Raw genomic sequence first — 14,877 nt, forward strand, 5'->3', positions numbered from 1 at the left:
ACTCCTTTAGTTTTTTCTTGTCTAGAAAGTTATTTATATGTCCTTGATTCTAAACAATAGCTTTGCTGGATGGAGTCATCTGGGCTGTAGGCCCTTGTTTTCATCACTTTGAGTATTTATTGCCACTCCTTTCTGACCTGCAAAGTTTCTGTGAGAAATCAGCTGACAGTCTTATGGGAGCGCCCTTTTAGGTAACTAACTTCTTTTCTCTTGCTTCTGTTAAGATTCTCTATCTTTAACACTTGCCATTTTAATTATGGTGTGTCTTGGTGTGGGCCTTTTTGGGTTCATCTTTATTTTGGATTTTCTGCACTTCCTGGACTTGTGCGTCTATATCCTTCTCCAGGTTAGAAAAAGTTTTCAGTCATGTCTTCAAGTAGGTTTTCAATTCCTCACTCTCTCTTCTCCTTCTGGCACCCCCATAATGCAAATATTGGTATGCTTGAAGTTGTTCAGAGGCTCCTTACACTATCTCCATTTCTTTGTATTCTCTTCTTTTTGATGTTCTGATTGGGTGTTTTTTGCTTCCTTACATTACAAATGGATGATGTGATTCTCAGCCTCACCTACTCTACTGCTGATTTCCCTGTAAATTATTCTTCATTTCAGTTAGTGTATACTTCATTTCTGATTGGTTCTTTTTTATAGTTTGTATGTCCTTTTTCATGCTGTTGAAATTCTCACTAAGGTCACTGAGCATCTTAATAACCACTGTTTTAAACTTTGTATCTAATAGTTCACTTGCCCTCATTTCATTGTTAGTTTTGCAGATTTCTCCTGTTCTTTGATTTGGGACCTGATTTGGAAGTGGCATTTGTTCCTATGTGTTACATAGAACTGCTGTGTCTCTCAGACTTGGTAGAGTGGTCTTGAATAGTAGATGTCCCAGGGGACCCAGTTGCACAGCCTCTTTAATCACTAAAGCTGGGTGCTCCAGGTGCAACCCTTTGTGGGCTATGTGCGGTCTTGTTGTAGTTGAGCATTGTTGTTGGCATCACTGGGAGGGACTGACGCCCAGGCCAGTTGACTACAAGGACCAGCTGAAACTACAATGAAGGAGCTGCTGTGCAGTAGTAACCCGGCAAAGCAGGACTTGATTCATCAGAGCTTAGCGCTCAAGTCCACCCCTTGAATGTGTCACTCATGGAAACAGTTAGGTTGTAATCTGGTATCATCTGAAGCTGTCTACTGAGTGCACTGGCTCTGGGGCCTCCCAGTAGGTACAAGGTCAGCCACCACCTGTGCCCTGCCTAAAACCACATCCGATGAACTACAGAGTGATCTCAGAGGGCTGTTACTGGTGCTGGGCGTGGAGGTGCCCAAGAAAGGCCAAGCTGTGAACTAAGGCCAGCTGCAGCTAGTGTCAGGATTGGGGCCACTTAGCAAGAGGTATGAAGTACACAGAGGTTTGAGTGATTTTTAGGAAAGCCCAAAGCAGGAGGCAAGACAGGCCATTTGTATGGAAAAGCCATTGGAAATGGATTGGGTGGGTCAGGGTCTTAGGAACTCAACAGGGTGGGGCAACCAGTGTAAGCCAGGTTGATGGAGATTCACATATGGTATGTGCCTGCTGGTTCTGTGGGGGGGGGGGGAATCTCAGAAAAACAATGGCCTTTGCCAGCACTTTTGTCAGACAGAATCCTGCCTCTCCTCCAAGATGTTGTCCTGATGCCAGACAATTCAGTTCCTCCCTATATGTCCCTGGCTCCTTTCAAACTGCTGCCTCAGCTCTGGAGCTCAGAGGGAGTGAGTTCAAGTATGTCCATGCATTGGGCCTTTTAAGAACTGCTTGGGACTCCAACAGCCTTCCATCTCACTCAGCCACAATCTCTGTTGGTTTTTATAGGCAGAACTTAGGACTTCTCTTCTGGGCTCTGGAACCCTGGTCTGGGAGGCCTGCTGTGAGGCCAGAGCCCCTTGCTCCTCAGGGGGTATCTCCACATAAAAGATACCCTTCCTGATTTTTATCCACCATAGATGGGTATAGAACCATCCCATTCCATGTCTCCAGCCCTCAAAGCAGTCTCAAAGTGGCTTCTTTTTAAATCCCTTCTTATAGGACTTTCATTCAGCTATATTTCAGGTAGTTGTGAATAATGGTTGTTCTGCTGTTCAGTTGTAATTTTGATGTTGTGTACTGCATTTACCTACATAGCCATCTTGCCCAGAAATCTCAAAGCCAGATCTTAAAGGGTAAGTTGCCATCATGCACGGAGATAGGAAAATAAAAAAGTGGGTCATTTATGAAATAATAAGTGAAAAATAGGTATCAATGGAGCATAACAACTGCAAATGCACATGTAAGGATTCTGGCCTTTATCAGTCAGGCAACGAAAAGCCAGGGAAGATTCATGAAAGAAATGGCATGTATTTAGGATGAGTAATACAGCAATGCTATGTAGGATGGACTGAAGAATGGTGCCGCCACAGCCTAAGGGAGAGGCAAGATGTGTCTGAACACAGATAGGAACAACTAGTTGCCAGTAAAGTCAAAGGTACAGAAAGCAAATGGCAAGAGAGGGTGCATGGTGAGGAAGCAGCACCCCACGCACTCATCACGTGTGAGAGAGATTTTCAGTAAAGAAGTAAAACAGTATTGTGCCTCAAAAGAAAAACAAGGTCAAAAAAACGTTTTGGGTTTTTTTTTTAATTGTGGGAGTTCTGTTTTGGTTTTCTTTCTTTTAAAACTCCATGGGCAATCTGGGAACAATGGAGTTCAAAAGGTAAGGAGACTCTGGATAGTTAGACATTGAGCATAAGCCTTGAAAAGCCCAGACGGAAAGGTGGAAAGGCCAGTCTTGGCAAAGATGAACATCTCTTATGAAGATGGAGATGAGCAGAAAATCACCCTTTGGAGTCAGGAAAGAGGAAAGATGAAGTATTCATTACTGGATAATCTGAATTTTTACAAAAAAAAATAAAATAGCAAAGATGGTTACCTTCAAGGTGAAACACAGGGAGACAAAATGTGGAAGGGCCCTCACAGAGATGGTTCAATAAGATCAAGAAAGCTACAAGTCTTGCCAAGACTGCCTGACCAGGTGGTGGCACACTGGATGGAGCATCGGATTGGGATGCAAAGGACCCAGGTTCGAAAACCCTAGGTCGCCAGCTTGAGTGTGGGCTCATGTGGTTTGAGTACAGCTCACCAGCTTGAACCCAAGGTCACTGGCTTGAGCAAGGGGTCACTCGGTTCTGCTGTGGTCCCCTGATCAGGGCACATATGAGAAAGCAGTCAATATACAACTAAGGTGCCACAGCAAAGAATTGATGCTTCTTCTCTCTCTCTCCTTTCCTGTCTGTCTGCCCTTATCTGTCCCTCTCTCTGTCTCTGGCCCACACACACAAAAAAAGCCCAGGTCTCAGAGCAGGAACCAAGCTGGAAGTAAGAGATAATCATGAACACAGAAGGCAAAGGAAGTTCAAAGGGGAGGGAGAATCTGAGGAGTGGGAATGGAAGTGGGAAGATATGCGTGGCCTGAGAGTAGAGGTTAGGCTCAGATGGAAGTCCACAGAGGAGCCAGGGTTGAGCACAACGCAAATAGAAAATAATCAACAGAAAGTTTGTCTGAGCCAGTCCCAGTTTACATTGGTCCTGGCTTAGCTATTAACAGCACTCCTCTCATTTATACCTTAAACAACAGAGGCCCCAGTGACAAAGAGGAGCAGGTATATTAAAAGTGGGGCAGGTAACTACTCCTAAGAATGGTTTTGTCAAAGAAAATCATCAAATCTAAACTCTTGCAAGAAGAGATATGCTACACAGCAGAGTGGATCAACTCTATGCCAGACTGAGGAGCAAAAGCAAATACAAGTAAGCTTTGGAAAGTTCAGATTCCTGTGTACAATCAAAAGGAGGCATGTGTATCTGCCTGAGTCCAATCAGGAAATAGAAACCACAAAGTAAGCTAAACAGAGGAAGTTGAGTTATAAATTATAATGGGGAAATAACTATTAGGTATAAGAAAACTCCACATAGAACTCTAAGGCTGAAGAAGAATATCTAAGGAAGAAGAAACTTGAAAGGGTAATTAATCTAAGACTGGAGAGCAGACCTCATTGCAGGGGTAGTTTAGCCCCTGGGGTAGCAGTGTTCACTCATTTGTCTGGGCTAAAGCCGGTCTGCAGTCACTGGACAAGCTGGAGCAGGTTTCCACACATCAGGCAGGGTCTTGCACAGAGAGGGTGGCTCAGTGGAAGCCTCTGGGGAACAGGCTGACTAAGCACAAGCCAGGTGAAGTTCTACAGAAAAGACAGGGCACCAAAAGAGGCAGGAAGCCTTTGAAGTGCCAGCTCCCATATCAAGAGGACAATGGGAAGGTCACTGTCAGGCTGAGGCTGCAAGGTCACTGAGTGTCCATGAGCATTGGGCACAGGGGCAGGGCAGCAGTCCATAGCATGCCTTCCCTCTCACATTGCTGACCTACCATGCGGTAGCTGGACACTGCAGGAGAGTCCCTTCTAAAATGAATTTTCTGGATTTTCTGAGATACTAGGAACTGAGTATTTGAAAAAGGAAGACGGAATTTCTTGGAGATATAAACCTTTATTTCCAAAATAAATCAAACTTGCTTAAAAATAAACCAGAGCCACTGTAAATTCATGCTGAAGCACTTCCAAAAAAAAAATTCAGAAGGGACTTTAACACACATGGCCTAAGAGTGTAAAAGGCTAGTGGGATATGTCCACAAATTTGACACTGCTTGAGGGAAGCTAAGCTGAATAGCACACCTAAGGGTAGTCAACAGCTCACAGATTTTTCAGGCACTATAAGTTACCACACATTTTTCACATTTGTTTCCCACGAATCTGAGAAAATCTGTCTTTGTCTATCTGAGCTGCTGTAACAAAGTAACATAGACTGGGTGGCTTGAACAATAGAAATTTATTTTCAGTTTGGAGGCTGGAAGTCCAATGCCAAAGTGCCAGAAGATTTTGTGTTTGGTATAGTTCCCCTTTCTGTTTCCTAGACAGCAGCTTCTGCCGTGTCTTCACTTGGTGGAGGGGTCAAGAGGCCTCTTTTCTTTTTTTTTTTTTTTTTTTTTTTGTGTGTGTGTGTGTGTGTGTGTGTATTTTTCTGAAGCTAGAAACCGGGAGAGACAGTCAGACAGACTCCCGCATGCGCCCAACCGGGATCCACCCGGCACGCCCACCAGGGGGCGATGCTCTGCCCCTCCGGGGCATCGCTCTGCCGCAACCAGAGCCACTCTAGCGCCTGGGGCAGAGGCCAAGGAGCCATCCCCAGCGCCCAGGCCATCTTTGCTCCAATGGAGCCTCAGCTGCGGGAGGGGAAGAGAGAGACAGAGAGGAAGGAGAGGGGGAGGGGTGGAGAAGCAAATGGGCGCTTCTCCTGTGTGCCCTGGCCGGGAATCGAGCCCAGGACTTCTACACGCCAGGCCAACGCTCTACCACTGAGCCAACCGGCCAGGGCAAGAGGCCTCTTTTCTAACAGCACTAATTCGATTCACAAGAGCTCAGATTTCATGACTTAATCACCTCTCAAAGGCTCAACCTCCTACCATCATCTTGGTTATTAGATTTCTAACATATGTAATCAGTCCATAGTGTAAGCAAAACAGACATTAAAATCCCCATTTGACACGGGGAAACTGAGTCAGAGGCTAGATCTCTAGTTTCCTGATCCAGTGCACTTACTGATTCACCAAACTGCCTCTCTACGTTCTGCTTCAAATTCACCTTCCTCAAGGAAGCCTTCCTTGGCTAACTGCAAGCCAATATTTTCTCTTAGCATTCTGATGAATTTATTGCATAACATTACGCATGCCTGCGAAGAATGGTTCTCTAACTTTAACTGAATATCAGAATTACCTGAGGGCTTATTAAAACACAGATGACTATCCTCCACTCCCAAGACTTCTCATTCAGTATTCTGGGGTGAGGCCCAGAATAATTTGCAAGTTTCCAGGTGATGCTGAGGATGCTGGTCAGGAAATAATTTTGGAACCACTGATTTAGAAGCTAGCAGGATTTTCACCTATATTCTAGGTTCTACCAGCCAGTCCATCACAGAAGATGCCAAATCTTAATTTCCTCAAGCAAAGACTATCCGAAAGTTTAGTCTCTCTTTTTCTGGATGTTCAATGCCCTTGAATGCAGAGAGACTACCTTCTTGGAGCCAACAGATGATTTTAACTTGACCTTCTCATTTCTTGGCATCAGGAAGGTCTGCTGTTCCTCTCCAACTCCTGTTCTCTCTAAAATATAGCAGACAGCTAGACCAGCATCACTCCAGCTCATGCCTGACCAGGAACATTCAGCCCTTTTTATGTATTGTCTCATTTAATAGCTATAAGAAAGCCTTTTTTATTATTAATTTTACTAGGGTGACATCAATAAATCAGGGTACATATGTTCAAAGAAAACATGTCCAGGTTATCTTGTCAATCATGTTGCAAACCCATCACCCAAAGTCAGATTGTCCTCCGTCACCTTCTATCTAGTTTTCTTTGTGCCCCCCCATAACCACCACACTCTTATCAATGTCTTTTAGTCTCGTTTTTATGTCCCACCTACGTATGGAATAATGTAGTTCTTGGTTTTTTCTGATTTACTTATTTTACTTCGTATGTTATCAAGATCCCACCATTTTGTTGTAAATGATCCGATGTCATCATTTCTTATGGCTGAGTAGTATTCCATAGTGTATATGTGCCACATCTTCTTTATCCAGTCATCTATTGAAGGGCTTTTTGGTTGTTTCCATGTCTTGCCCACTGGGAACAATGCTGCAATGAACATGGGGCTGCATGTGTCTTTACGTATCAATGTTTCTGAGTTTGGGGGGTATATACCCAGTAGAGGGATTGCTGGGTCATAAGGTAGTTCTATTTTCAGTAAGAAAGCCTATTTTAGGGAATCTTCATAACTGTCTTCTTCCAGTCTGAATAAAATGACTTCTGATTCGAAATAACTCTCCTCAAAGTAGTTTTTTTTCTACATAATACACATACACTATGATTTCTCCTCTTTTAATCAAGTCACATCATGTAAAAGCTTGAGACACTTCTGTTTCTTATGACCTAACTCTTTTACAGAGAAAATATTCCTCTTTATAAATTCAAATTCACAATAAAACTATGTCCTGAAACTGCCAACATGGCATTCAGGACAAACTTTTTCTAAAAGACATGAACTGGGACTCCTGGGTTGTTGGCCAGCAGAGGTGTATTTGGGGTGGCACACACCGAATTCTGTAAAAGTTGGAGTCAACAATTTAATATCAGGTATGTTTACATAAAAATCCAGGCTTCTACTTTTCTTGAAAAACGTAGGTTACAGCCAACCCAGGGTCTTACTTTATATATATTTGACAACAAGCAGCTGGACATACTTCCTTTGGACAGGAAAAGTGCTTTCCAGTTCACTGCAGATTCTAGCATTCAAACAATGACCACAAGTGCCCTTACACTCCAGACCTTATCTGTTTGTCCCTCGTAGGTATCTGAGCTTTAACTTCTGCTTTTAAGAACCATGTGGGCTTATAAACATATAGTACAGTGGTCATCAAACCGCGGCTCGCGGTTTCTCATCTATCAAAGTGAGAATAAAAGAGAGTTGATTAGATGACATGCTATGTGCAGACAGCTCAGCCCACACACAGGAAGCACTCAGTTAACCACAGCTATCTGTTATCCTACCTTCTAATGTCCCCAGTTCCATCTCCTGAGGAATAATTCCTCCTAGGATTCTTCATTTGCCACCTATTTCTGGATCTGTGAGTTTTTAGTTACATTTTTCTTGCATATGGAACATCCTGGTTTAATGCTTCTTGTGTTCAGATCTTTAGTCCCCTCTTTCCTGTCTCCAGTATCCCCTCCTTCTATCCGTCCTGGTCAGGGCCTCATCTCCAAAATTCCTCTATCCTGCATTTGTTCACTCCTACCCCTTCCCTGGTCCCTCCCTTTATGTTTCAGAACAATCTCCTCCCATTCCCAGCTGGGCCCTGGTTCTTTCTCACCCCAGTAGAGGACAGTGCCCTGAACTCCTAGACTGCTGTGACTCACTCGGCAAGTCGGGCCAGCTGCCTCCTCAGCTGCCACTTTCAGACTTATTTGAAGATACCATGTCTTGTCAGCACTGGACAGGATGTCACCTTGCCAAGTGTCTGGCTGCTCCTGCTCACCACACATCCACATCATCCACACAGGCTTTGGATAGAATCCTGAGACCTGGCACAGTAGGAACAGAAGACCAGGCCCAGGAATGGGGCCACTAGACATCCAGGCTTCAGGCTTCACTGTATCCAACAAGAAAGTGGGGCATCTCAAGGTAAGGACTCTGCATTAGAGGCTCCAGGCCTCATTGCAGGCTCATGCACCCTATAGTTTCACCTCTGGAAATGAAGGCTCTCATAACTTCAATCCATTTGTGTTAGCTTCTCCAGGAAGGCCTTCTTGATCTTGTCTTCTAGGCAGGAGGGTGTGGGGGAATGGCATAAAGAGGAACAAATATAAGGTGACAGAAAATTATCTGACTCTGGGTTATGGCCATACAACATAATCAAATGATGTGAAGATGTTTACCTGAAATCTATGTACTCTTGTTGATCAATGTCACCTTGTTATATTTAATTTTGTAAAATAAAAAAAAAGGCAAGGATAAATGTCCCAGTACATACTCCTATAGCACCCTGTGTTCATTTGTAACATATGTAACATGTTTCAAACATTGCTTTGTTATTGTCTTTTCATCGTCTACCTCAAGCAAAGATTCTTTTTGACCCCCTGGTGTTTACTTAATTGAATTCATGTAATCCAAAGGGTGCTCAATTTTTGTCTGTGGAATGAATAAATGCCCTCATGACTTATCTATTCCCTCCTGAGCCTTTCTCTTCCCATGCGTTCAAAGGAATGTGAAGCCTGGAATAAAAAAAACCAGATGGAGTCCCAGAGTCGAGGACAGGATGTAAGACAAGCAGGCTGACCTCGCGTCTCTGGTTTTGTCTCACTTACAACATAGATGGACGCTGAGAACATTATGAGTAAAATAAGTAAATCAGAATAAGTTAAAAATGGTATGACTTCACACATAGGTGAGATACAAAACTGAGACTCATGCTCATAGACATAGATAAGAGTGCAGTGGTTACCAGAGGGAGGGAGATGTGGGAGAGAGAGAGGGAGGCAGGAGGGTGGTGGGGGAATGGCATAAAGAGGAACAAATATAAGGTGACAGAAAATTATTTGACTTTGGGTGATGAGTATACAACATAATCAAATGATGTTCAAATGATGTGGAGATGTTTACCTGAAATCTATGTACTCTTGTTGATCAATGTCACCCACCCTGTTATATTTAATTTTGTAAAAAAAAAAAAAAAAGGCAAGAAGACTAGATATTAATAGGAGTAAAATCAATAATTTATAAGAGACATGATATAGATCAGAAATAAGGTAGTAACCTAAAAGAATTCACTCCGCTATGAATAAACAGGAGGCAGGAAGAGAGATAAATGTGGAAGATGGAGATTTGAGAGTCTCCATAAATGGCAAATGATGAAAAAGGTTGCTCAGAAATAGTGTACACAGTGAGAAGATTAAGGACAGAATCCTGAAAAACAAATATTTGATGCATTGGCAATATGTAAAGTAGCCCAAGAGGAAATGGTGAGAATGAGAGGAGGAGAATCAAGAACAAAGAAAAGTCTCATGAAAAAAGTAGTGAACACTGTTAAATCCTACAAGATTTGTAGTAAGATGGGTCTGAAGAGTCCACTGACTAAGGCAAATTAGATTTAATTACATGTAAATTTTATCGAAGCAATTTGAGTAAAATACTAAGTCTAAAGAGCCCAATTCCAATGGGTAGAAGATGTAAGGAAAGCAGGATTTAAGAATCTTGACTTTTAATGAGTGTGGCTGCAAAAAAGTAGAAGAGACATGGGATGATAAACAACTAATTCAGGGCCTGCTGTTAATAGTCACTCAGCTACTGATACATGGTGGGAACAGCTTTTATGTCTCGTCTATTGCCTGAGCCTGCTCTGCTGACTATAGCAATTCTTGAGCAGTGCCACTGCCTCTTCCCAATCTGTGTCTGGGGTAGTGATTCTGGATCAGTTCTAGAGCTCACCAGGCAAAACAATCAGATTTTGCCTTCAGGAACACAGCTGAGGCTAAAGGCAATAATGGTATAGGTACCAGGGCCTTCTGGGAGCTCAAAGAATTAGTCACTTACAGATAATAGAATGCCTGAGATTCTGGCAGAGGATCTTAGAATTGAGGATACTGGGGTAGGAATGATTCTCAGCCATAAAGAAAATGACCTTCTCACATAAGAACAAGAAATCTCCAGTGAGGACCAAGTGGCTTATCTTCTAACCTAGTTTTTTAAGTGTACAACTCAAACCAGTCTCCTGGTTGAGCCTTTGGAAAGTACTTTTGCTAGATTCAGGGAATAGAGAAACCTAACTAATTCATAGAAAAAAAAAACCATAACACATATGTAAGTGAACATGTGAGTGGGTGAATTCTATTCGCCTTTCACAATCTGCAGAAAGGACAAAAATAAATTTTAGTGGTGTATTTTTACTACCGGTGCCACTATAAAGAATGAGAGAATCCACAGGAAGACCTGTCTCTTATGTGCTCCTTCCCTGGTCAGGCTCATCCTTCCTACACAAGGACATAGGAGGAAGGTGGTCCCAGACCTAACAGAGTAGCACAGAAATCAGCTCAGAAGTATGTCAAGCAAAACAAATAATTCCTCATCCCAAAAACACAAGTGTTGACTGTAGTTCTTTAGACTTATGAATTTTTGCTTAGCTACAATTTAATGAAATATTCTTAAATAGATCACTCTATAGCTCTTCTAGATTGTAGATTATTTTAAGAACTATATCTTATTCATCTCTGTATGGCCCATACTATACACAAAGTGGCTTACACATAATAGGTGCTCCGTAAAATCTTTTCATTCTACATATCATGTTCTATGAAATAAGGAAACAGATTAGGACTACACTATCATGCAGTTTATTTTATAATTTGGGAAAGAGACAATAAGGAAATAAATATATAATATTCAAGTGGTGATAATACTAAAGAGAACTTAAGGTAGACATAGGAATAGACTCATAGAGGTTCTATATTAGATACAGTGGTCAGAGAAGGTCTCCCTGATGAGATGACTATTTGGGTAAAGCCCTGAATAGGATTTCTGAGGGGAAAAAAACTATTACAGGCACAGAGTGTGTAGTTGGTATGTTCATGAAACATCAATAAAGCCAGAGTAGCTACAGCAGAGTGACCCAAGAGAGTAGGAGGTGAGATTAGAGAAGTAGCTGGGGATCAAATCATGTAGGGGCTTGGAGAGCAATTATTTTAAGCATAATGAAATGCGAAGTTTCACTTCTTTGTGGTGTGTCCCATTCTCAAGGAATGTCAATAAAGCTAGTATTAGCCATGAAGAACCTTAGAGGTAAATCTACCTACCCCAGGTATTGTAAAACATTCTTAAACTAAGCATGGTTATTAGATTATTTGTTTGGAAATCCCCTCTCCCCCCCACACACACACACACTGCATTGATGCCAATAAGATAATTTCAGGCTGGGGAAAAAAAGATTTCTCAATTAACCATTCAAAAATATTTCCTGTGCTAGTCCAGTTAATCCGCTAAGGCATGTTTTTTCTTTGTTTGTTTGAATACTATGGTGTATCTTACCATTCATACAGAATTCTACTTCTCACCACATATTAATGTGTCCTTGTCTATTTTATCTATAAGATTAACTTTTCAAACCTCAGATTCCTCACACCACTAAATAGGCAGCAGAAAAATTAAGTCAATTTAGGCTGCATGGCATTTCACAATCCTGGAGCACTGAGCATTACAAATCTGCAAGTGATTCTGTATCGTGGCCTGTGGTGGTGCAGCAGATAGGGCACTGACCCGGACCGCTGAGGTCCCCAGTTCAAAACCCTGGGCTTGCCTGGTCAAGGAACATATGACAAGCAAGCAATGAACAACTAAAGTGAAGCAACTATTAAGATGATACTTCTCATACCCCACACCTCTCTCTCCATAAAATCAATAAATAAAATTTTAAACAAAAAAAATATCTGCAAGTGATTCTAATACAAGTAATGTGCACAAATGCTGAGAGAATGCAGAGTCCTGGAATGAGACAATTAATAGACATTTCTCACATGAAGATGAAGGTCGGGAATGGGGCATTCTCTGTTTCTAAGTCCCCATCAACACGGTTGTCAAGAATGACAAAATAGCAAATACAAAAAAATAATAATAATAAAATAGCTTGGGTCAAAACAGGAAAGGAGGGAGCTTGGGAGCAGAAAGAAGAGCATGGAACAGAGGAGATATAAAGAGGCAAAATACTTTGGAATGAGCTAAGGGATGGAGGGATGGGAAAGAGCAGAGGAGCACACAGTAAATCCGCAGAAGAGTGTCTGATGTCATTCTGCACTGTTGTTTAACTGTTTGTCCTCACTGACTGGATCCCCAGCATGTGGGTGGTTTGGGGTTAGTGTATCCACAGCACAGAGTTCACAGAACCCTGGCTCAGTCGGCACCAGTTTGTGAAAGTACAAAAAGAAAAGGTTTGCTCTCTCTTCCTCCTCTTTCATCATATATCTCCCTGACGTCTATGAAATCTGGTATAGCAGTTTTCTTTCTCACTCCAGTCTCTTTCATTTCCCCTTCTCTGCCCTATAACTCAAGCCAGGTTGGGGGCCTCTATAGTATTACCAAACTATACAAGCCATAGACAAAAAGGACCAAAGGTGACTGTCTATGGCTAAGGATGGCCCATCCAAGAGGCTACATAAAAGTGGAACCAGAAAAGAGGCAATGATCAGACAAGGGAAATAAAGGAGGGAGCTGGAAGGCTGCTGAAGTGGAAGACTGAGGACTGCTTGTGTCTGCAAACGTTTGCTGTGGGATCCTTTACCCGGGGCCCTTGGCGTGATTCATGAGCCAAGGCAGAATGTTAGAGGGGCTCTATCTAGGGCAGCAACGAGGAAAGGTACATACGAGCGAAATAACGATGGAGAAGGATTCAGAAAATGGGTAGCGGAGAAGGGGAACTTAAAACTAGTCGGAGCCATCTCGGAAGAATAAAGAGGTGTCTGTAGGTGACAAGGGATTTTATACACAGGGAAGCCTACAGTATGGGACGAAACAAAAGTCGTTGAAAGCGAGACAAAAAGGGTGAGGCTTCACCCGAAGCAGAAATAGCAAAAAAAAGCCATACCCATGCAGATGCCTCACATCTAATTCCCCTCTGAGAGTTTTTCTGGGCCAGCTCCGAACTATCTGTCTCCAAATTTCGTCTTGAAAGAGCTGCCCCAGACCCGGAACTACAAACCCCACACTGCCTTCGGTGCATCCGGAGACCCCGCCTCTTCCGATCTCCGCTAACCTATGAGCTTTTTGCCCATTTACTCTGCCCCGGAAAGGCCTCCGGAGGAGTGGGCGCCTCAGGCCCGGTGATTCGTTCAGTTTGATCCTGGGGTAATGCAAAAATGTGGTACTCACTGCCAGACAGTAAAGCATTGGACCTAAGCCTAAGGAAGGGGGTTCTTCATGGCATGGGTTCCTGTAAGGAAACGTGGACTGGTTAGGCAGATTGAGAGCCAAACCAGTACTGTCAGTCATAGTCCCCTTCTTTTCCTTGTCTGGGCTTGTGTCGCTTGCGCACTGCCCCCCCCCCAAGATGGTAAATAAAAGAAACATTTTATTCATTGCAACAATAATGCACTATAGTATGATAAGTGCATAAAACGTTTGTAATATTTTATATTATAATTATGCTTACAAGCCTATTAATTTTTAATAATTGTAAGAAAAAAGTACTAATTTAGATACAAATATGTCACATCACACACAATGGATCAACTTGCATCAATTAAATATGGACATTTACAGATTAGTCTTCCAATATCAAAAAAGAGGACATGTAGGAGGACACTTTTTGAGGGAGGACAGAACTTACAAAAGAATGACTGTCCTCCCTAAAGGAGGACAATTGGCCACCTTAGTATAGCTGCACTTACTCACCCCGTGGGGCACGGGTTTCTCACCCGTAGCACATGCGCACTTTCCCACAGTTCCCAGGTGGGCCTCTGATATGAAATACGTCCCCAGCTTGAGAAAGACCCAAACAGCTGGTCACCAGGCCCTAGTTTGTTTACATTGTATTTTAGGCAATATCCTTTTTTTTTTTTTTTTTTGTATTTTTTCTGAAGCTGGAAACGGGGAGAGACAGTCAGACAGACTCCCGCATGCGCCCTACCGGGATCCACCCGGCACGACGCTCTGCCCACCAGGGGGCGATGCTCTGCCCCTCTGGGGCGTCGCTCTGCCGTGACCAGAGCCACTCTAGCACCTGGGGCAGAGGCCAAGGAGCCATACCCAGCGCCCGGGCCATCTTTGCTCCAATGGAGCCTCAGCTGCGGGAGGGGAAGAGAGAGACAGAGAGGAAGGAGGGGGTGGGGTGGAGAAGCAAATGGGCGCTTCTCCTATGTACCCTGGCCGGGAATCGAACCCGGGTCCCCCGCACCCCAGGCCAACGCTCTACCGCTGAGCCAACCGGCCAGGGCCTAGGCAATGTCCTTTTAACAAACCAGCTGTGGGGGGATTAGGCAAATCACTTAAATATCAGGACCTGGGTCTCCTCATTTGTGAAACTGGGGTGACACTTGAGGCACAGCCTGCCTCCTCAAGCTGCTGGGAGGACTGTGTAAAGATGGTGTTGCTGATACCCACAGGGGCAGCAGCCTGCCTAAGCACCAAGCCCGAGATCCAAAAGGCTGACCTGGGCATCGGTCCACTACTTAATGAACTGAGAGCAGGAACTGGAACCAGAACAGCACTTTTGGGGTCAGCTGGAAAGAG

The 14,877-nt window shown here is 43.3% G+C and overlaps 1 non-coding gene across 1 annotated transcript; it reads right to left on the reverse strand.

Annotated features, from left to right (window-relative positions):
- Positions 1 to 14,506: 14,506 nt before the first annotated feature.
- On the reverse strand, positions 14,507 to 14,582 carry TRNAP-GGG (transfer RNA proline (anticodon GGG)). The gene has a single exon. It is a non-coding gene; the product is annotated as a tRNA-Pro (tRNA).
- Between the last annotated feature and the right edge of the window lie 295 nt (positions 14,583 to 14,877).

This window comes from Saccopteryx bilineata, chromosome 2 (genome assembly GCF_036850765.1).
Source record: "Saccopteryx bilineata isolate mSacBil1 chromosome 2, mSacBil1_pri_phased_curated, whole genome shotgun sequence".
NCBI classification, from domain to species: domain Eukaryota; kingdom Metazoa; phylum Chordata; class Mammalia; order Chiroptera; family Emballonuridae; genus Saccopteryx; species Saccopteryx bilineata.